At 38.8% G+C, this 21,904-nt stretch overlaps 1 pseudogene; it reads right to left on the bottom strand.

The window, feature by feature from the left end:
- LOC142449112 (PEST proteolytic signal-containing nuclear protein pseudogene) overlaps positions 1-16,671 on the bottom strand; it is a 50,452-nt pseudogene extending 33,781 nt beyond the window's left edge.
- Between the last annotated feature and the right edge of the window lie 5,233 nt (positions 16,672-21,904).

Raw genomic sequence — 21,904 nt, 5'->3', positions numbered from 1 at the left:
TATAAGATAACAGAATAAACGACTTGTTGGCACCAATTCAGATTCATTCTATAGAAATAAGGAAGACACTGATAATGAGTACCTGCATAACATGGAGGCTATGTGATACACTTTCTTATCAAGGGCAATCTAAAAGCCACTAAAGTTTTTCAGTGATTTTTCAGACTATCGAGAAAAAGCAGATAGTATTTTTTGTAGGGAATGGGCGTAACTCACAGATGTTCTCATTCCATGCCTGGCCTGACACTCAAAATAACAGCTTCTTGGTGAGCTACATTACATTTATATGGGTATAAAAATGTATTGTCTGATTCCAAGTTTCCAAACAGTGGACTGAATCACACTTTTCCCACTCTCACCAGACGTACTGAAGAAATCTTAATAGGCTCCCCCTGCAGAAGTCAGAGGGAAAAAGGCTTTTGTGGTCATGGGAACAAAGTCATTATTTTAGAGTTGCAAAATAGGGCATAAAGTTTTCAGCAATTTTTGGATGGGAATTTCTGTTCCACCCTTTCTGTCACATAAAAAGATCTACACCACAGTATGATAATACACCGAGAAGGAAAAACTCATGCATAACCTCCATGTCTACATTTGTGTGTTCTCAGGATATAATTTTCCACTTTTCTTGAAGTCCAGTAAAGCAAAACAGATGATGACTAGATTATTTTTTGTTTCATCTCTCTCTCTTTTGTTAGTGTTGGCCAAATAAAAAGCAAGGAAAGAACTGGGATGATCAACACAGTCGTTCTTCATCTTTCCAGGCTAAGTCTGACTTAGCAAAGTGAAATCAATCTCTCTTCCTTCCTTCCTTCCTTCCTTCCTTCCTTCCTTCCTTCCTTCCTTCCTTCCTTCGTTTCCTCCTTGCTTTCTTCATTCCTTCCTCTCTTTGTACGTGCCTCCCTCCTTTCATTCCATCTTTTTCTGTTCTTTTTTTGACTAGGTGATTCATTTGTGGATATAATGAATATATATACATTTGCATTTCAATTAATGCTTCAGAAATGTCTATTAAAATTTTCTTGTAAGGATCCATATTCTAAGATGTTACTCACAGGAATCTGCTATCATTCTAAAGTGTAGGCCTCAATGGGTCCTACTGCATTTGCCCGAAAGGATACTTTTAAAACAATGTTAAAAGCAAGGTAATAGTTGAGCTATGAGAAAATGGGCAATTTGGGTACCTCATATTCTGAAGATCCAAAAATAGAATGAAGATTTCTATGGAATTTTAAGCAACACACATAATGGGATGTTCTTTACTTAAATTCACGAAGTTGAGGACAGACTGTTTACTTTTCCATCATCGTTAGTGTGCTTTATTTCAGCAGGATGGTGGATTTGGAATGTCACTATCACTAGTGTAAGGGAGTCCCTCATCTCCTCTTGTTGAAAAGAAAAAGGCGTGTTCCTAAATAAAAGCTCTCTTCTAAAGTTTGGAAGGGCATTCTTTTATGGTGTGTGATGAAAACAGAAAGGCAAAAAGTGGAGCTGCTAAGCAGGTATCATGGATACCAACGTAAATAATTTTTTAAAAGATTATTAATTTTGGTAGCTTCATAAAGTCTTTAGATGTTTTATATAAATCTGGTGAAATAAATTTTCCCAGAAACTCAGCATCATGTTTCTAGAACCATTTTTTTTCTGAAAGGTCAAGTTTATTTAAAGTCAAATGAGAGAGGGTTGACAGCAAACTGGTGCTGTGTAATACAGACTTTCCCCTCTTGGGAAGACAACTGTGCCCACTTAGGCCTCTAGAGTCCTACTTCCAAATGTCATTTGCCTTCTGAGCATCAGCAGTTCAATGGGACTGCTTCTTTTAATAGTTGATCCTATAACCTTCAGATCTAATTCCAGAATTATACCTGAGTGTTACGAAAAATGAAATTGAGCATACCAGGGGGAAAAAATCCACCAGACCTACAGTATTGATTAGGGTGCTTTTATTTTAATGAACAATCAAGACTCACTTGTTTCTGAAAATGAAACCCCCCCATTTTTTTAAAGAGAAATCTGAAACAAAGATGCCTGCCTACTGCACTGGACTAATACACTGCTGTGCGTTATCAACCTCTGTCCCGTGCTCCCAGCTGTGCATTAGACTCTGAGCCAGTGGTTTTTCCTCCCTTTGTTTTCTTTTCCATCTTTCTTACTTCTCCCTTGTTTCTCTTCTTACTTTTTTCTTTCCTCCTTTTCCTTCTTTCCTTGCTTACTCCTTCCTTCCTCCCTCCCTTCCATCTCATTTTTATAATTTCCCTTTCAAAAGTTTTATTCCTAATAGACTTTTTTTTTCTTCAGGTAAAAAGTATATCGATGTGGAAAACAAAAATAAGTTAATAAAATAAGGGTCTGGGGTTGCAACTGAAATGAAGCCTGGAACCGAAGAGTCCTTTTTAACTTGTGTCCATCCCCACCAGTCCGACAGCAGTTGCCATGGGAGATATGAGGGTAATAGCTTAAATTTGCTTGCACTCAGAATGCACACAATTTAGTTTAAAAAGGTAAGATTAACACATGTGAATCCATCAGAGAATAATCAAGATATAAAATGTGCTACTTTTACCCACATGCCTGGTGGCTGCCAGGAAAAATAGTGTGTGTTGGTTCGTCATTTGAATTGTACTTAGGTCCATTCTTCAAGGAAAATGTCCTTAGTGTGATAACTCCCATCACAATTAAAATCCCCCCTCTTTTATTTTTTAGTCCAATGATGTGAAAATTGCTTTAGAAATACTAGAGAATTGACATGAGACAACATTGTGTCTTCCTAGTAATAGCAGGGAGACCACTGCTGACTTCACTGAGTAGCTAAGTTGTCAACTTAACAGAGTTTACACACTGGGCTGCTAATTGGAGGGGCGGCAGTTAACCGCTAACCATGGAAGAAAGATGCAGCTTTCTACTCCAGTATCAGAAACCCACAGGGGCAGTTCCATGCTGCCCTATAGGGTCCCAGTGAGTGGGCCTATATATACTCAATGGCAGTGAGTTTGGTTCTGGTTTTGATTCTGGCCAAAGATAAACTCCTACAGGCTGGGGTTCACAGGGATCAAATGAGATGGAAGATATTTGATCATTTTAAAGATTCATTCAGTGTGCCCAACTTCTCTTTGCTTTAAAGATAGTTCCATTCTTCATGGCTTCCTCAAATAAGAATCTTTATGTGGTCATTTATATAATCAGTTAAAATTGATGACGTGTCTGTGTATAATATAAATACTTGTTAATTCATTATGCTTTTTTGTTTTTGTTTTTGAAAAGTGTGAACATGAATGTCTCTAGGTTTTTTAGGCTAACAAAAAGTAAGAACATTTCTTTCTGGGCCCTTTCACTTAACATATGTTTCATGCCTGTCGTTGCACAGCTAGCTGCAAAGTGGGTGGGTCCCCATGAGTCAGAATTGACTTGATGGCAGTTGGTTTGGGTTTTTCACCACATTACCAGGAAAGAAGATTTGATAAATATGGAAATTTATGAAATTAGTAGAAATTTTGATTCACGAAGCTTTATCTTGAAACTATCTATAGTCCATTAATATGATACAACTATTTATTTCTTCAGCAGTTTTTTCTTAGAATAAACATGACTATTCAGAAGAAGCTGTGTCGTAGTCAGCACTTTCAGGTTGGTTTTTATTTTTCCTTGTTATTAACGCACATAGATAATTATAATAGGGTTCCCCCTTGTCTCCTATTATCATGCTATTGTTGTTGTTAGATGCCATCTGGTTAGTTCCTACCCATATGAACCTTATGTACAAACAGAACAAAGCAATGAATAGTCCTGCACCAACATCATAAATGTTCCCATGCCTGAGGCCATAGACTCAGCCACTGTGTCAATCCATCTCATCAAGGGTCTTCCCTCTCAAGGGACTGGTCTCTCCTGACAATATGTCCAGAATATGTAAGATGAAGACTTTCTGAAAGTCTCTGTCTCTAAGGAGTGCTCTGACCTTGCTTCTTCCAATACAGTTTAGTTTGTCCTTTTAGAAATCTATGGTACTTTCAATACTCTTCTCCAGAAACACAATTCAAATGCATCTATTCTTCCACAGTCTTCCTTATTCAATGCCCAACGTTCGCATGCATATGATGCACTGGAGAATACCAGGGTTTGCATCAGGCACACCGTATTCCTCGAAGTAACATCCTTGCTCTTCAAAACTCTAAAAGGTCTTGTGCAGCAGATTTACCCAATGAAAGACCTCTTTTAACCACTTAACTGCAGCTTGCGTGAGCATTGATGGTAGATCCAAGTAAATCAAAATCCTTGACAACTTCAGCCTCGTCTCCATTTATCATGGTGTTGCCTATTGGTCCAGTTGTGAGGATTTTGGTTTTCTTTATATTAATTTGTAATCCATATTGAATGCTATAATTCTTGATCTTAATCAGCAAGTACATCAAGTCCTCCTCATTCTCAGCAACCAAGGTTGTGTCATATTGCTGTACAATTCATTAAATATTTCGGTTTCTGATTTGATCATCTTGTGACACTACTTTCTCAGTGATATTACCTGGCTATCTGGATGTAGTATTTTAAAGATTCTGTCCACAAGGAAGCAGTATTTCTTAGATCAAAGTAAGATTTCTTCTATCCTAAACAAATTATCTGTATATATGACAATCTAAAACAGTTTTCTAATTATACAAAAATGATACTTAACCTTACCAAACTAAAACAAACAAAACAAAATATGTATCTTACCAAAATAAGTCAAAATACTTGAAATATTCTAAAATATAAATACATGCATACATTTTAATATTCTAAAATATAAAGTACAATTCTTGCATCTTAGTCCTTAATAACGCTTCCTTTATAATTATTTATAGCTATCTTACCTTTATTTTTCAACTTATATGCCTGGCCATAAATTCAGCATTAAAGATACAAGTGGGATAGCTTATCCAGAAGGACTTCTCTTGTCCTCAATCCAAGTTTCCATTAGATTAACTTTTCCCATAAAATTGGGTTTATTGCCATGCTAATCCTTACAAACTTGCATTGCCACCCTATGCTTGCTTGGTCTCGATGAGCCTGATTCTACTTGACAGCAGCGGATCTGTATGTTGTATCTCTAGCACAGTATGCTCCTCTAGCAGACAGAACACTGACTTATCCTTCTTTGTTTCATCGGTACTTAGTACCGTGCCTAAGGCATTCGATGACATCTGACCAGAGAAATTCTTAGCAAAAGTCATTAAGTGGGATAATTGAGTATCATTTACTTTTTAAGGATATGTTAGAATATACTGTACATTAACATTCTGTGCCTTCAAAGTAAAAACTATCAGAAGCATACAAGAGATTTCCAGAACTATAAACAGAGGGGAAGCATTGAAATGCCATCCTTGACTTTTGAAAGATTGATGACTATGTTATTAATAATAGCTGACATTTATTGCCTCACACTGTGCTAAGCTCTTCATGTGAATTATCTTATTTAATCCTTACAACAACCTATGAGGAGATGTGATTACTGCCCTCATTTTTTAACTGAAAGATCTGAGATTTAGGGAAGTTAAATAACTTGCCCAAAGAGATGAAATATGGTAGAACTGGGATTCAAAGTCAGGTGGAATGTCTCCAGGGCCTGTCCCTGTAACAAGTACATGATTTAACTTCTCTAAATCCAAGGACCTCCATTTTGTAAAAAGTTTTTGTAACGTGTGACTTCTTGTGTTAATTTTAGTAAATTACATTTTCTACAAATGTATTAGCTACATTTTCAAAAGCACTAGTGTAGAATAATTCCTGATGTCCACTGTATTTTAAGTTCTATCATAGTTAGTGTATATTTGCTTTGTATCTCTGTGTCTTCTTCATTATTCTTGAGGAATTTCATCATTGGTTTATCAATTTTATTTATCTTTTTTTTTCAATTTTATTTATCTTTTCAAGGAAAAAATTTGTTCATTTTTTCTATTATGTCTTTGTTTTCTTTCTCTTTGTGTCTTACCCTTATTTTTTTCTTCTTTCTCCCTTTGAAAAGTAGAGAAGGAATAAATAATAATATCTATATATTAGTTACATATAAATAACTAAATTCAAGTTTATACATTTCCTTATATACATAGTATTTCTATGTGTATAGCAAGAGGCCCTGGTGGTGCAATGATTAAAGTGCTTAGCTACTGACTGCGAGGTTGATGGTTTGAACCCACCAGCTGCTCTGGAGAAGAAAGAGGTGGCCGCCTGCTGCTTTACAGATGTTCAGCCTCAGAAACACCACGTCTGTACTCAGTTGTGCTCAGTTCTATAGGTCCTATAACAACAATGAGTTATACAAGGAAGCTTCAAAAGGTTTGTGAAAATTGTTTTCTCTTTCAACTCCATTTCTTCATGATCCTTTTGAAGAACCTCATATATGCAAAATTCCTAACATATAGCATTTAAGATTAAACTTTTGTTTATTTTTCTTTATGATTGCTTTAGTTACGCCACACAGGTTTTGACTTGTACTTTTTAGTTATTTTAGTTTCAAATATTTTATAATTTTTATTATTCCTATTTGATCATGGTTCTTAAGAAACATATTCTGATTTTGAATTTTTGTTGTCTAAGTAATTATCTCAAATGTAACTGCATTATAATCAAAATAAATATTTGCTTTTATTCCTTTGAAATTTGTTGCAAATTCTATCATGACCAAGTTGGTGAGATCACTTCCTTTTACCATGATTCTTTGCAAAATTAATGTAAATAATTTTTTCCAGGTAGGGAAGCATTAGGAAGAAGCAGAGGGAAAAAGAACAGAAAATTGGAAAGAAGGGAGAGAATCTCCTAAAACAGCTCTAACGTGGCTCAAGAGCTCACGTGACATGAAAAAAGGGGGATACCCAGAAAGGACCTAGTTGCAGAGCCAGCAATGACCAAGAGCAGCGCCAAGATGACCCTACCCCGAGTGGGTCAAGAGAAGCCTGTTCTACAAGCCAAAGATGAGCTTGTTCTGAGGGGGAACACAGGAAGATGTTTTGGGGAAGCACATAGGACCTATCATCAGGGGCTTAAGTGGCTTATATTTATGTGATTGAGTGAAGGCCTGCAAAATTGTGTCAGTCTGGGTAGACTATAGAAATGAATTGATAAATCGGTATGAGCCCATATGTCTGATACCAATCTATAAAGTCCTCTCCAGACTCACAAAACACATGCAATGATGCCGGAAGCAGGATGATCACAGACCAGTGGGTACAAAGTCTTTGGGATTCAGTGGCAGGCAGTAAAAGCATCTCAGCACAGACTGGGGTTTTCACGTGGCTCCTTCAGTTCCCAGGGCATGGGTCTATCAGCATAGTGACATCTGTCTTGTCAGTAAAGGTATCTCTCGGGGAGACAACAGAGAGAGATAGAGAGTGGTGTCTCCTGCCTCCAAGGAGAAAACACAGGATTTCCCAGAATTCTCAGGAGAAGATGATGCCCACACAAAGGCTTCATTGGCTATGACCCGATTGACAGACTGGACTCTACCTCATCACTCAATCCACTCAAGTCCCAAATTGACACTAGATTATATAACTACCACAAAGGTCAAGGGCAGCTAAAAGAACAATGGAGATGGAAGACTTTGCTTACACGCTTCCAGATCCTGATACAAAGTTGTACCCTCTTATTGGTTAATAATTTACTTAATTTGATATACAATGATATGAAAGTTCTGTGTGCATTCTTCAGTTTATATCATGACAAATTGCAGTTTGAAGATCCTTGAGGGACTTGGATTGTGCTTGTTTTCAAAGAACTATGAGTGAGACACATGAAGTCTGATGAAGGAAGATCAGGGGTATAAGTTTCCCAACAAAATGTTCACAAAAAGGCCTTGCTACCTGCTAGGAATAAGCAGGTGCATTGTTATGATGGAAACATTTTCCTCGGTTCAACTTTTCTGGATTTGTTTCTCATCAATGCAGATTTTAATTTTCTTAAAACTTTTTCAGAATAAGTCCCATGAAGATCCTCTGTCCTTCAAGGAAATCTACCAAGATTGCACCTTTGATATCCCTAAAGACTCTCACCATAATAGTATAACATATCAAAATATACTATATCTCCAAGTTCAAGATTTACTTAAAATGTATAAATGTAATCTTATATTTGAATCTTTAAAGGGCAGTGTAGAAAATTATTGAAATATCTGTATGTTAGACTGGGCTCTCAGAGAAGGAAAACCAGAATGTGTGTGTGTGTGTGTGTGTGTGTGTGTGTGTGTGTGTGTGTGTAGAGAGAGAGAGAGAGAGATCAATAAATGGATTACCCAGTTGTAGAAGTTAGTAAGCCCAGTCCAATTCAAGTCCATGGTTCACATACAACCTCAAGGCTTTTCTTGATTCCTGTAGCTGCAGGGTTTCATGATTAGGAAGCAGGAAGACAAAGCAGAAAGCCCACAATCTGGTGAACACCAAGTTGACTAAATCTGAGACGGCCAAGTGAATCCAATGTCAGCAGCCCACGGATGGTTACTGGTATTGGCGGGTAGCATAAGGGATCAACGAACCAGATGAGGATCCTAATCTAATAGAAGCCAACTAGTCCCACACACTGTCAATTTATACTAAGAATAGACAACACATGAATGAAAACTGCCTCAAGGGTATCGAGGCTCTGAACAGATTAAGGAGAATAAGGGTCACCAAAGAAGAATCAATGCATTTGAATTATGGTGCTGACTAAGAACATTGAACATAGATGGACTTCCAAAAGGACAAATAAACCTGTCTGGGAAGAGTGCAACCAGAAAGCTATTTAGAGACAACGGTGCCACTTTGTTTTACATACTTCAGGCATTGGCAGGAGAGACCAGTCCCTGGAGAAGGACTTCATGCTTGGTCAAATGGAGGGGCAATGAAACAAAGGAAGACCTGAAACAAGATGAACTGACACAATGACTGCAACAGTGGGTGCGAACCATACAAATAGTGAGGATGGTGCAGGACACAGCAGTGTTTGTTCTTTTGAATCTAGGGTCACTATGGGTCATAACTGACGGGATATCAGCTAACAACTTTCTTTCCACAACTGCTTGGTTGTTCACAGAAGATCCCAAAATGCAGTTGACCACATTTAATGAAAGAATACTGGCCCACCCAAGTTGACATAAAACCTAACTATCAAAACCTATATAGGTAATGAAAAAGCATTTAATATAATTCAGTGTCATAATCTGTTAAAAACAATGTGGCAAAACCCTTAAGTCAACTGGGAGTAGAAGAATAATTTCCAAATAAGGTAAACTATAGCATAGAGTTGCATCATGCCTTCTGGTTGTCTAAAACAATCTCTTGATTTTAGGAGATGAAGAAAATTTCTCATCAATGGCATTATAATGTTGTTCTAGCAGTTTTAAACAATGTAATAATATAAGAAATATTAATGATGAAAACAAGTTAACACTTTGTTAACAATATTTTTTTGGAAAATGCTGAAAAATCAACTTAAAAGTTTTAGAAACAATAAAATAGAGAAATGCCTACTTTCATTGTAATAATTATAAAAACGTAGTTTTATTATATGTATCAGATAAAGCTGGCTAGAAAATATATTAGGAAGAAAAATTTGCAAAACACTAAGGGCGTGCAACACAACAAGGGGAGCAGAGCAAGAAAGGTCAGAGTAAATACCAAAAATAGACTTTGGGGCCAGAATGTGGCACCCCATCAGACTTGAATAGAAAACACTCCTAAAGGTCAACAAACAGACCTTGAACTATTTATAGGCTTTTCTTTTTTGTGTCACTGGTTTTTGTTGTTTTGTTTTCTTTTATTGCTTTGTTTTGTTCTGTCTTGTTTTTGTGCATGCTGTTAACTCTGCAGTCTATCTAGATAAGATATGTGGGATAAACAATCTGGAGGTAGAAACAACAGAACCGATGGTTTCAGAGGGACATGGGAGAGGATGAGGTTGGGGAGAGGAAGTGATGTTAACCAACCCAGGGACAAGGGAATAACATGTGATCCAAATCACTGGAGAGGAGAGTGTAAGAGGCTTGGTAGGGCCTGATCAAGGGCAATGTAACCACGAGAAATTACCGAAACCCAAATGAAGGCGGAGCATGATAGTGGGGCAAGAGGAAAGTAAAAGGAAATAGAAGAAAGGACTAGGAAGCAAAGAGCATTTATAGAGGTGTAAATATGGGCATGTAATATGTAAATATATTTATTTATGATGATGGGGAACTAGATCTGTGTGCATATATTCTTAGGTTTAGTATTAAGGTAGCAGATGGACATTGAGCCTCCACTCAAGTACTCCCTCAATTCAAGAACACATTGTTCTATTAAACTGGCATTCCATGATGCTCACCTTCCCGACCCGATCACTGAAGACAAAGTGGGTGCATAGCAAATGTGGTGAAGAAATCTGATGTGCCCAGCTATCAAAAGATATATATATAGCATCAACAAAACACACAACCTTCCTCTAGTTCTTTAATGCTTCACACAACCCCCCCCCCATCATGACCCCAATTCTACCTTACAATTCTGGCTAGACCAGAACATGCATACCGGTACAGATAAGAGCTCAAAACACAGGGAATTGAGGACAGGGAAACCCCTCAGGACCAATAAGGGGAGTAGCAATACTAGGAGGGTAAGGGAATTGGTAGGGAAGTAAGGAGGGACCGGTCACAATAATCTATGTGGTGGATGGACAACAGAAAAGTTGGTGAAGGGTTACAGTGGTTAGTGTAAGACATGGGAAAAAAAAGAATAATTTATAAATTATCAAGGGTTTGTGGGGGAGAGAGGGAAAAATGAGGAGCTGATATCAAGGGCTCAAGTAGAAAGAAAATGTTTTGAAAAAGATGATGGCAACATATGTACAGATGTGTTTGAAACAATGGATATATGTATGGGTTGTGATAAGAGCTGTAAGAGCCCCCAATAAATAAAAAATAAATAAAAGGGGGGGAGACAGATGAATAACAGAGTGTTAGCAGTGAAAGACAAAGGAGAAGCAATGACAAACATTTATCAGAGGGCCATTTGTATCTTAGTATAGAGGGAAAATCCTCTGTCTTTATGCCAACTGCCATAATTTTAATCATTACATGAAGCTGGACTGGAACCCTGACAAAAAATATACCATGTGCTGAGGGGCCGGCCCCAATCCCAACTACATGGACAGCTGCCCCTCCCCCCAGAAGAATTTATTTGAGAGGAAAGCACTGAAGCTGTAGCTCAGAGAGAGGTACATGTCTGATCAGAGCATATGGAAGCAAATGAAGGAGGAAGAAGAGAGAGTGGACCATATCCTGGCCCACCAAGCCTTGATGACAAAATTCCCACTCAGAGCAGCCAGTGCACAGAGAGGACCATACGGCCGGACCCACAATGAGACATGACATCTCTCACTGACCCATAGCTCTACAGGAGATAACACTGGAGACACAGTGTGGGAATTGTGCCCGATCTGATCCCACCACACCGAGGCAAAACACTAAGCGTGTGCAACAGAACAGCAAGGGGAACAGAGCAACCAAGTCCCCAGGGAATACCAAAAATAGACTTTGGGGCCAGGGCTTGGCAACCCATCAGACTCAACCGGAAAACACTCCTAAAGGCCAACAAACAGTCCTTGAACTAACTACAAGCTTTTCTTTTTTGTTGTTGTTCTGTTTTGTCACTGGTTTTTTGTTGTTGTTGTTTTCTTTTCTTTTGTTGCTGGGTTTTTCTCTGTCTTGTTTTTGTGCATATTATTATCTCCACAGGTCTGTCTAAATAAAATAGGCTGGATGAACAATCTGGAGGAAAAAACAACAGGACTGACAGTTCCAGAGGGAACAAGGGAGAAGGAGAAGTGAGGGGAAAGGAAGTGGTGTTAACAAATCCAGGGACAAGGGAACAACAAGTGATCCAAATCAGTGTTGAAGAGGGTATAGGAGGCTTGGTAGGGCGTGATCAAGGGTAATGTAACCAAGAGGAATTACTGTAACCCAAATGAAGACTGAGCATGATAGTGGGACAAGAGGTACATCCAAGGAAATAGAGGAAAGATCTAAGAGGGAAAGGGCATTTACAGAGGTCAAAATAAAGGCATATATATTTATAAATATATTTATATATGAGGATGAGGATATGGATTTATGAGCATATATTTAGAGGTTTACTATTAAGGTAGTAGATGGACATTGGGCCTCCACTCAAGTACTCCCTCAATGCAAGAATACTTCCTTCTATTTAACTGACATTCCATCATGCTCACCTTCCTGACATGATCACTGAAGACAAACGGTGCATAGCAAATGTAGTGAAGAAAGCTGATGGTGCCCGGCTATCAAAAGATATAGCATCTGGAGTCTTAAAGGCTTGAAGGTAAGCAGCCATCTAGCTGAGAAGCAACAAAGCCCACATGGAAGAAGCACAGTAGCCTATGTGATTACAAGGTGCTGAAGGGATCAATTATCAGGCGTCAAAGAACAAAAAATCATATCATTGTGTGCTCACCCCCCCCCTATATGATCACTGAAGACAAAAGGGTTCATAAGCAAAAGTGGCGAAGAAAGCTGATGGTATCCAGTATCAAAAGATATAGTGTCTGGGGTCTTAAAGGCTTGAAGGTAAACAAGCAGCCATCTAGCTCAGAAGCAACAAAGCCCACAGGGTAAAAGCACACAAGCCTGTGTGATCATGAGGTGTAGAAGGGATAAGGTATGAGGCATCAAAGAACAATAAATCACATCATTGTGAATGAGGGGTACTGCGGAATGGAGACTCAAAGCCCATCAGTATGCAACTGGACATCCCTTTATGGAAGGGTCACGGGGAGGAGACAAGCCAGTAAGGGTGCAGTGTAGCAACAATGAGACATGTAACTTTCCTCTAGTTCCTAAATGCTTCCCCCCACCTCTTCCTACTATCATGATCCCAATTCTACCTTACAAATCTGGCTAGACCCAAGGATGTACACTGGTACAGATAAAAAGTGGAAACACCGGGAATCCAGGACAGATGATCCCTTCGGACCAGTGGTGAGAGTGGGTATACTGGGAGAGTGGGGTAGAAAGGGGAAACAGATTACAGGGATCTACATATAACCTCCTCCCTTGGGGATGAACACGAGATAAGTGGGTGAAGGAAGATGTCACACATTGTATGATATAACAAAATAATAATTTATAAATTATCAAGGGTTTATGAAGGGGGGAATGAGCAGGGAGTTGTATGAGCTCCCAATAAAATGATACATATATACATCAATTTTATTTTTCAATTTTAGCAAGCCATTTCTTCATTTTATTTGTTTATTTTAATCATTTTATTGGGGGCTCATACAACCCTTATCACAATCCATACAAACATCAATTGTATAAAGCACAAGTTAACTGGGCATAATCAGGAATATTGGCATCCTTTTATTTTCATCAGTTGAAAGCTTCTTGGATGTGAAAGTTGGAAGCAAAAGAGATAGCTTAGCAGTTACAAAATATAATCTTAGTGAGAGGAATGACATCAGAGAGCTCAAGATAGAAAATTTCAAAATAATTTACTCATCGAAAATAATCAATAATTCACTCATGGCATTTATTTCAACAAAATGAATGATGATCATGCCCATTGACTTCTCTAGATAGAATACACTCAAGTCAAATACACTCTACCTGTGAGAAGATACCATCAGACAGAAGAAGGCCAGAGGGAGACGGCAGAACAGACCATCAGTGACCTAAGCAAGCTCTGGTTAAAGCTGAAAAAAATTAAAACAAGTCTAGGTGCACTACAATGTGAACCTTGAGTATATTACTTGAGTATTTAGAGATCATCTCAAGAATAGATTTGTCACATTACGTACTAATCACCAAAGACCAGATGAATTGTACCATGGCATCAAAAATATCTTACACAAAGATCATAAAAACGATAAGCAACATCAAAAATAATGGAACTTCCAGATTATTTCTTTGTGCTCATGCAGGACCAATACATTGACCAAGTACTGTGCTTCAAACGGGATGAGGTGACAGTACAAGGCCTGAAATCAGAATCAGGAAACATGTGCATCAAGGTTGATCCCTACAAATATTTATTTGATCTACATTCTGAGAAAATAAGCAAAGACATTGAGCTCTATGAAGAACATCACATCAGGATCTGAGGAAGATCCATTAACCGCCTGGAGGATGCTGATGACTTAACCTTGGTTGCTGAAGCTACGAAGGCCTGGATGCACTTAGGGAGGAAAATTAAATATCACTGTCTTCCATATGACTTACATATCAGCATAAAAGCAAAAATAAAATGATCATAACTAGACCAATAAGCAATGTCATGTTAAAAACAGGAAAGTTGAAGTCACCAAGAATTTCATTTTACTTGGGTCTACAATCGGCACCAATGAAACCAGTAGCCAAGGTAGCAAAAGACGAAATGCATTGGGTAAATCTGTTGGCAAATAGCTCTTTAAAGTGTTCGAAGGCAAATCAATCACTTGAGGATTAATGTGCAGTTGACTCAAGCCATAATATATTTTTTAAATTTTTCAATTGTGAATTAGGTGAGTTTATACACAAGAGGGTAACACACACACACACCAAAAGTGGAAAAATATCTCCGTTGGGCGGAGCTTTCATTGCATGCATTTTTCCTACTGGAAGAGCACTAAGCAACTCACTCTGAGTTAGTGCACCTAGTGGTATCGCCTGGGAAGGTTCTCTCTGGCCACAGCAAATTTACAGTGAACTGTAAAAACAGCTTCCCTTGAACCTCATTTTTTGTGATGGCCGATTTAAGAGAACACTGTGCTCCTGTGAAATTCTGTTATCAGCTTGGGCACAACGCCACAGAAACTGTTGGGATGTTGAACACAGCTTACAAGGCCAGCACTGAGAAAAACTCAAGTGTGTGAGTGGTTTACTCACTAAAAAAAAGAGGAAATGTTGATTGATAAACCTTATTCTGGGTGTCTATCAACTTCCTGAGCAGATGAAAATGTTGACTTGTAGTGCATTTGGAGTTTGTTCCACCAGGTCAGACTGTTCATCAAGCTTTCTATTTAGAGGTTCTGAAGAGAGTGTGTGACAGTGTGCAGCAACAACAAACCCTGATTTGTGGTAGTCCAGGGACTGATTTTGCCACCTAAACACTGCACCTGCTCACACAGCCATCTCAGTGTGCCCGTTTGGGGCAAAAAAGCAGCATTCCTCTCTTGCTCCATGTACCTACTTACCTGACCTTGTTCTGTGCAACTTCCTTTTGTTTTCACAAATGAAAAGAGCCCTGAAAGACAGCGATTTGACAATGTAGAGTCAGTGAATAAAAAAAACGAGGGAGGTGCTGTCTGCCAACCCAACAGATGAGTTTGAAAATGGTTTCGAAAAATGGAACCACAGAGTGGACAAATGTATTAAGTGTCATGGAGAGTACTTTGAAGGTAATAAGGTTGTTAAAAATGTAAATAGCTTTGAAAAAATAATTCCAGGTTTTGGGGGGTACTCCCTTATATTAATTAGATCATCATTTTTTGCATTTAACATCTTAAATAATTTCTCAAACTTCCTAATAGTCCAGGATATTCTCAGTCAACTTACATACAAGTGAAAATTGGACAACACATAAGGAAATTTGGAGATGCATTTAAACTATTGTTGGCAAAGAATTAGCAAATGTACCTTGGAAAAGGTATAACCAGAATGCTGCTTATACGCTAGGATGGCAAGACTTGATCCCTGTCCTTGGTACATGATATCAGTATGCTCCAAATACTTTATCTTGTACTTGGCAAAGGGAAGCGACAGCAAAAGAAAGGAATGCCCAAAATGGGCGGGATTGGTAGAATGGTTGTCACAGTGGGCTCACGCAGAAGAATCATCACGATCGTGGCACTGCCCAGGCAACGTTTGATCTGTTGTACATAAAATTGCTATGCATTAGAACTAACTCAACGGCACCTAACAAAAACAGTGAATGGGTCTTATGACGCCTAATAGACTACTGAAAGTCCCTGGTGGCCTAGTGGCTGCAGGCCTCAGGGGCTCACCAAAAAGGAGAGGGCAGGAGTGCAACCCACCATCCATCCTTGAGAGAAAGATGCGGCAGAATTTTTCTGCAGTGATTTATACTCCGTCCTCTATGGTCTCTATGAATCAGAATTGGGAGTTTATTCATGAGATTAGATCACAAGACAAATATTAGAAAACATAGATTTATAGTACTAACCTTGGAGGCCTGAAGGAGGAAGCTTCTATCTGGGTGAGCTCAAACTGTCTGTTTGTTAAAAACTGGATATCACAGCAAGGCTATTTGGGGCGTGTGGAGAGACCAGTGTCTGGAGAAGGGCATCATGCTGGGTAAAGCAGAGGGGCAGTGAGAGAGAGGAAGGCCCTCACAGGCGGACTGATGCAGTGGCTGCAACAACAGGCCCAGACAGAACAATTGTGAGAATGGCGCAGGTCCCAGCAGCTTTCCATTCTGTTGTGTGTAGGGTTGTTATGGGTTGGAACTCAATCGACAGAACCAAACAACAGCAAACACAATCATATGTTCATTGTCTGTGAACCCAGGAATTTCATTCATGCCGTTAGTTGCAAATACTCTCTCACAGTTTTGATCGACTCTATTATCTCTGTATTTTTTCATTATAAACCAGTATATTTTTGCATTTTAGTGTGATTAACTTACCATAATCACCTTTTCCAATAGAAGCCAGCATGCCTTTCGGTTTTCCTGCCATGTCCGGCTCTGGGCAATTCACTTCTCCTCTCAGAATCTGTGCGCCTTCAACTGGGAAGTGGAGCTTGGACAAGTACGTCTCTAGGATCTCTGTCTCTAAATCTGTACTAAATTCCTTGAGAGTGAACTATCCATCTTCTTTATCATGTCCAACAATTCAGTTTGACATTCAGTACACTATTAAATGCTTACTACGAGCCAGGCAGTGATCCCTGATGACACAAAGGTTTAAGGACTTGGTTAAGTAAGGTTCAAACCTTCCCACCGATTGGACTGGAAAACACTGGCTTCCCTAAAGCCTAGGGCTCTGAAAGCCCTGTGAGACTGCTCTACTGTGTCACAGGGCGTCCCGATGGGCTGGAACAATCAAGGTTCCTAACAACAGTATGAGCCCACCACAAATTATATGCTGAATAGAGTCAAGTGATTCTAATCAAGTAATAACTTTCATTTCAGCTGTGGAATGCTGACAAGGCACTTCTATAAGTCACAGTAAACCTGTATGACAGAGGAGACCATCGCCACAGAGCTTCCCGGACTGCAGTTTTGAAGGGGACAGGCCATCATGCTTTTTCCTCCAGGAACCCCTGGTGTGTTGGAAGTGCCAACTTTTTGATCAGCAGACTAATGCTTAACCATGGCTAACAATGCTTTCACTTCTACAGGCTGCACATTGAAGCTGTTCTTCCAGACTTCTATTTGTGAATTTGTTCTTTTTCATGTGTTTCTTTTACAGAAAATTTGCAATTTCAACTGTTTTGAGGGACAGAATAGTTGATATCATTAACATCTTTTGTGAATTATTCTCCTATAAGAATATAGTTGACTTGGTTGTAAGAACGCTTGACTAATCTGACCCCCCAAATCTTGACAAAACCATCTCTATACATAATAACCGATTTTTTAAAAAAGTAATATTGTTACATAAAATAAGATGTCATAACTTGTTCTAACACTAAAGCAAGCTGAATACACCTGTGTTTGAGGCCTATTAAAAAGGGAACAAATTTAACTAAGATTTAAGAATGTGTTGAACCCTAACTATAATTTTCAGAATTAATGGAAATACAAACTCCATATTCAGCCAAATCTCCGGGTGTGATCCTGCCAAGAAAAATAGTTCTTTGAAGAGTAAAAAGGCAGGTGGGAAACAAATGTCTTTCTGAAAATCATAGCGTATTTAATGAAAAAATAAAGCACTAATGAATTGCAATTGAGTTTTATAACAAGGACTATTCTACCAATTCTGTTTTATTTTTCATACCTCCACAATAATATAACTATCCTTACTGGCCTTCATTTTAGTCATCTAATGAGCATTCAGAGGACATATGCTTTGTAGTGCTTCTGACCTTGTTTTGACAGATAATATTGAGATAATATATATGGTCTCTCTCCACATATGCAGTTGATTTAATTCCTGTATATTCCACTAGGTGAGGTTACCATTTTTGTTGTTGAAATAAAGCACTAGCAGTGAATAACTCATTGGTCTTGCAAAATTCTATTAGGAGATCTCCCATCTTGCCAACATATTTTTAACCACTCTTGATCCTTCTTTTTGTTTTCAATTTTTCTATTCCAGTCACCAGTAATTATCAATACATTTTGGTTGCATAATTGATCAATTTCAGACTACAAGAAGTTGGTAAGATTCTTTAGTTTCTTCACCTGTGGCATTAATAGTTAGTGTTGAACTTCAAATAATAGTCACATAAACTGTTATTTTTTTGTAGATATATAGATTGTTCTTATCCTACCAGTGCTGTGCTTCAGGATAAAACTCGAAAGATTCTTTTTGATGATGACTGTGATGTCATCACTCTACACTTGTTGACCACATGACTGTCTGACTCAAAATAGCCAGTGATACAAACCAAAGTCAGCTCACGAATGCCAAAAGTAAAGCTCTTTGAGCATTCTGCTTCCTTTTGACAACTTCTATTTTTTCCTAAATTCATACGTTCTACATCCAACTCTTAATGGATGTTTATCACTGTCTCTTCTCATTTTTAATCCTACCGCAGCAGCAAATTATTTATATTTAACTACAACTAAAGGCAGTGAAGGAACCCTGGTGGTGGTGTGGAATAAGGCTTAGGGTGCTGGCCTGAAGGTCAACATTTCAAATCCACCAGCCTCTCTGTGGGAAGAAGATGGGATTGTCTGCTCCTGTAGACAGTTATAGTGTTGAAAACCCGAGGGAGCAACTTTACTCTGTCATAGAGGATTGCTGCCATGGATCAGCCCAAGGACAGTGGGTTTGATTTGATTTGGTTTGTACGAAATAAAGATTGTGTGGGGGCATAAGCAAGTGTGGTGAAGAAAGCTGATGGTGCCCGGATTTCAAAAGATCTAGCATCTGGAGTATTGGCTTGAAGGTAAACAAGCGGCTATCTAGCTGAGAAGCAACAAAGCCCACATGGAAGTAGTACACCAGCCTGTGTGATTACAAGGCGTGGAAGGGATCAGGTATCAAGTATCAAGGAACAAAAATTATATCATTGTGAATGGGGGTGGAGTGCAGAGTGGGGACCCAAAGACCATTTGTGGGCAACTGGACATCCCCTTACAGAAGGGTCGCAGGGAGGAGACGAGCCGGTCAGGGTGCAGGGTAGCAATGATGAAATATACAATGTTCCTTTAGTTCTTATATGCTTCCTCTCCCCCCACTATCATGATCCCAGTTCTACCTTACAAATCCAGCTAGACCAGAGGATGTGCACTGGTACAGATAGGAACAGAAACACAGGGACTCCAGGACAGATGATCCCCTCAGGACCAGTGGTGAGAGTGGCGATGCCTGGAGGGTGGAGCAAAGGTGGGGTAGAAAGAAGGAACCAATCACAAGGATCTACATATAACTCCCTCACTGGGGGATGGACAAAAGAAAAATGGGTGAAGTGAGACACTGGGCAGTGTAAGACATGACAAAATAATAATAATTTATAAATTATTAGGGGTACGTGAGGGAGGAGAAAAATGAGCTGATGCCAGGGGTTCAAGTGGAAAGCAGATGTTTTGAAAATGACGATGGCATCAAATGTGCCTGACACAATGGATGGATGGATGGATGAATGAATGAATTGTGATAAGCGTTGTATGAGTCCCCAATAAAATGAGTTTTAAAAATTGTGTGGACTTTTAGAAACTTAATGTTTGGAAATGGCTTATAAAACTTTGTCAATAAGATATTTATGTGATACCAGCGATTTATACTGATGTTCATATCATTTGGTATTTTGTGGTTAGTCAGGTATAATTAATTTTACCCCCAGGTACCAATCGATCAGCTATATAATTCAACATTGAAGGATTTTTTTTAAAACATTGCTTTTTCTTACAATATTTATTTATTAAAAACTATACTTTTCTATAAAGTAAAGCTTAAGTAATATGGAAAAATACAAAGAAGAAAGTTAATATTTTCCAAATGTTCCAAAGAACCCATGAATGCATATGGGAAATAATATGTTTTGATATATTAATGTATCAGTGAACATCATTCTTCATATTAACTGTCTGTGCACTATCTGTTATTCATATATGTGAGGACACTTCAAAAACTCACTGAAAAATTTCCTTATCGTTTCATTCCTTTCTCTGTGAACTGTTCAAGCCTCCTCCTCCGTAAGTGGAAGCGAAGCCCTGGGGGGAGCGGGGGGCAGAGCGTGGCACCCCTTAGACTGCTGCTTTCAAATTTAGCAGCTGAAAGCAAAGGCACTTCACCAGTGAGAGAGATGAGTCTTTCTCCTCCCAAAATACAGTCTCAGGAAGGCACAGAGGCAATCTGACCCTGCCCACAGGCCCCTTGTGGGTCGGAAGCAACTTGATGGTAATGAGTTTAGTTATGATGCATATGAAAAATATATGTCCGTGTGCATATAATTATGTGCATGTATTCAAAGCTAGAGATCAATATACCATGAACACCTATCGTGTTGCACCTTGCCTTGTTTCGCTGCACAGCTAAGTTGTGTGGTTTTTTTCTTTTTATTATTATTATTATCTTTTACGAACCTGAACCTTCGTGTTAACCTTGCATCTGGCAAATGTGTCAGTGCCAGCTTTCTGTCAGCAGATGCTCACTCCATGTCATGCTCACTCCATGTGTCGTCCTGTCACATTCCAGCAAGTCTCACAACGGGGTCGTGTTTTCATAATGCTATTGAACACGTAATAGGCGACAGAATAACAATGTAAACCTACATTTATTATGGACTGGGAAACCACAAAGGTCTGTGATTTGCTTCATTGCAGGATTCTTTGTATTGTTGTGGCCTGCAACTGACACCTCGGAGTCTCCCAGGTCTGCGTGTGCAGAGAGCTGGACATCATTGTACACTGTCCACTGTACAGCAGAGAGCTGGATATCATTGCACACTGTACACTGTACAGAACAGAGAGCTGGACATCATTGCACACTGTACACTGTACAGTGCAGAGAGCTGGACGTCATTGTCCACTGTCCACTGTACAGAGCAGAGAGTTGGACATCATTGTCCACTGTCCACTGTACAGTGCAGAGAGCTGGACGTCATTGTCCACTGTACAATGCAGAGAGCTGGACGTCGTTGCCAGTGTTTGCCATTGAGTCTCTAGTTTAGATATCCTATGCCTCGTAATGGGTCTGTCTGCTTGAAATCTCCAGTGTAATGAGCACTTGCTCACTTCATTTTTCCCTTTGGCAAGAATGCAGCCTAAATCCCCACATGATGTAAAATGGTAGTTGGAGGCTAAAAGTTTATGTGTGTGTGTTTGTGTGTGTGTGCATGAATTACTGATATTTAAGAGATATCCTGAATACTTTTCAATGAATGTTGATTTGATATATGATTTTTCTCCACAGAACTATAAGGATTATATGTCAAACCCAGGGGTTTCCTAATACTGAGCCATGATAGCAATCTTGAATTAAACAAAACACAATTGTCATGTACTATTTAAGTGTACCATTAAATTTTGTGTGCTATTATTTACTTTTGAAATTTTACATAGATTCCAACATAAGATTAATCTGTGGAGCCATTTTGTGCAAGTTTTATCTCCTCCTTTTAATACCAATAGGTAACAAGTTACTGGTTTACATTTTAAAAGCCCATTCTGTAGACATATATAAGAGAGAATAGACAACAACGATGGCAATCGATATTGAGATAACCAGTAAAATAAAACAATACTTTTCTAAGCTTCCTTCAGCAATAAGATATGAACCTATTGAAATAGTGAGCCTA

This window comes from Tenrec ecaudatus, chromosome 5 (assembly GCF_050624435.1).
Source record: "Tenrec ecaudatus isolate mTenEca1 chromosome 5, mTenEca1.hap1, whole genome shotgun sequence".
Lineage (NCBI taxonomy): Eukaryota > Metazoa > Chordata > Mammalia > Afrosoricida > Tenrecidae > Tenrec > Tenrec ecaudatus.
The sequence above is the reverse complement of the archived record's forward strand: the minus strand, read 5'-3'. Positions and strand labels throughout refer to the sequence as shown.